Source organism: Hipposideros armiger, unplaced genomic scaffold, assembly GCF_001890085.2.
Source record: "Hipposideros armiger isolate ML-2016 unplaced genomic scaffold, ASM189008v1 scaffold_145, whole genome shotgun sequence".
In the NCBI taxonomy this organism is placed as follows: Eukaryota; Metazoa; Chordata; class Mammalia; order Chiroptera; family Hipposideridae; genus Hipposideros; species Hipposideros armiger.
In genome coordinates this window covers 1264151-1266768 of record NW_017731495.1, presented here as the reverse complement: position 1 = coordinate 1266768, position 2618 = coordinate 1264151, and the positions used below count along the sequence as shown (strand labels likewise).

Here is a 2618-nt window from a genome sequence, read left to right as displayed (position 1 = left end):
CCAGCGACTCATGGCAGCCCAGCTCCAAGTTGAGCTGTTGTTCAGCATCTTAGCTGTAGAGGGCAGTGTCACTGGCCCTCATATGTGGGATCCGAAACAGGGCCCTCTGGCGTCCCAAGCCAGCTCTTAACCAATGGGCCACTTGGCCAGCCCACATTTCTGTGATTTGAAACTGTCTTTCCAACTTTTACAGTTAATGTTTTGATAGGGGTTCCTGTGGGCTTTGGAGAAATATCGGTTATCAATTTCACTTCTCTTGGTCCAATCAGTGTCACTTTTGATGGTGTTCCTGCCAAAGCTACTCTTGCCTTTAGATGACTCCACAGGAAGTCAGTCTGGGGATGCACATGCCTGGATGAGGTTCTCATCATCCCACTCTTCCTCTGAACTAAAGGAAAAGGTCGTAATAGTAGAAGGCTTTCTGGGAAAATGATCTCCTATGATAGGTTCCTTAATTTTTGGACCAGTTGTCCTATCAGTAAAAACAGGCTTTTTTGTCTAATCAATTGTCTGCTTTGGGGAGGAAGTTGGGTTGCCTTGGGTATTTCTCCTGTGGAAAGGGTATCCACTTGAGAAACACTGTACCTAACTGAACACAGTAATGTTCTCGTCTCAGTTTTACAGCTGACCTGATGTTCAAGGAATTCTTGAATTTGCTGAATGTTAGGTACTGTTAGGTACTTGTCTTCCTTGATCCGGTCTTGCTGATTCCACAATTCTTAGCACTCTATTCAAGTGGTCACTAGGAAGATCACATACATCTGCATTAATCCCCAAGGTCTCCAATTTCTCCACTAAACTCTGCTCTAGGACTGTTCTTATTTCCTTAGTGAGAGAGGGGTTATTCTTGAAAGCTTTCCTTAAATGGATCTTGTCATTTAATTTCTGTTCATTTTCTCTTCCCTGTGCCACTATTAGACTTGACTGAGCATCCGAAGTCTGCTGGGCTGTGGCATTTATAGGTACAGCTGGGGCAGGTGGCTTTGATTCAAATGTTGGCCAGGTTAAAGGACACCCCTTGAGTTCAATGACACTGTTTAAAGGTTTACAGGCAAGCTCTTTAATCTCTTGTCTCTCAGTGATAATCAGTTCATTCTTTTCCTGGGCTCTCTGCTCTATCCTTTTCTCGTAGACAACATTCCTTGCATTTAGATCATCTATCACTGAGGCTTGACATTTCTCTATATGTGATAGGAGCTGACCCTTCCATTTTTTTGTGTTCTTGATGAAGAACTTGAACTCAAGCTGTGCATTTTCCTTCCTGACTGTCAGGAAGTTGCATCACATTTTGGAAGTCCTGGGGGTATTGAGGACATTCTTCTTTAAACCCACATGCATCTTTTAACGGACCTGTGTTGGACCTGGTCTGCATGTTGTATTTCTGGATTTCTGACAATTGAGAGTCTAACGCTGAATTCTCAGCAGTCAATTCTTTAAACTCCTTCATAAATATTTCCTTGACTTCTTCCATTTCATGAACTAGTTTCTCCTTTTTTCTTCTTCGTTCCACCTATCAACTAACTTCAGAAATTCTTCCTCTTGTTTTCGCATTTCATAACCCTTAGAGAATCTGACTGCATGGGCTGTCTGCCACGCAGCATCTAACAGACTTGGTAAGCTGCAGCGGCTCCTTTCACATGCCCATCTTGTTCCAGAGCTTATCAGTTGGCGCCCTTTTCTTACACTCAAGGTGAGGATCTTCAGGGTGGCAGCGTTGAATATGACTGTAGAAAAGCTTGGCCATAAAGGCCTTCTCACAAAAAAATGGCTCTGGTAATAAACAGCTGGTTTTGGCCCCGATCACTATCTGCGGGATGGAGGCCATCTTTTTCCAGCGTTTACACACTTTCTTGAGGAACTTGACCTTAGCCTGCTTGGTAAGGAGCTTCTTGCGCTGCTTGCAGTCTGCCCTGGCTCAGGCGCAGCCGTTCCTCCAGACGGTGGTGAGGGACTCCCGCGAGCGCCGCAGGTACTCCATGGTGAGCAGGGCCAGGCAATGAGCTTCAGCGGCACCGGGTCCACCCCTGATGGGCAGCGTAGGTGCTTGTGGTCCTCCAGCTTGTAGGTGAAGTTCATGGTGCTGTCCTGCAGCGTGAGCACGTTCATGGCCCCCACCTCCTTGTCCGTGGTGATGGTGCTCAACCGCAGCCAGTCCACGTTCTCCAGCAGAGCCTGGAACTGGAAGAAGGACGGCTGGCCCAATGCCTGCAGGGGAGGACAGAGGCCATGGCAGCCCCGCCCGGTGCGGAGGCTGGGCGGCATCAGGACGTTCGAGGCCGCTGGTCAGCCGGTAGTAGACGTGCTTCTGGAGGGACCTGCGTGCAAGCAAATCCGCCACCTATTTGGGTATTGATATTGGAGGGGGCAGTTTCGTCGACTGTCTACTGGGATGCCACCGCCCCTCCCCTCAGGCTGAGACCCTGGAGGCAGCGGCATCCTCTGCCAAGGTCTGGGACTCCTGGCCGTTGCTATAGCAGCATCCGGGTTTTATTTTTTGTTTTTTGGTTTTTTTTTGGGGGGGGGACCTGAGCAGAAGCAAAGGGGGCAAAACACACACACACACACACACACACACACACACACACACACACACACACACACACACACCCTTCCCTGTG

The 2618-nt window shown here is 48.4% G+C and overlaps 1 pseudogene; it reads right to left on the bottom strand.

Annotated features, from left to right (window-relative positions):
• The window catches only part of LOC109387025 (zinc finger protein DZIP1 pseudogene), a 124521-nt pseudogene extending 122259 nt beyond the window's left edge, over positions 1-2262 (bottom strand).
• Positions 2263-2618: the final 356 nt, after the last annotated feature.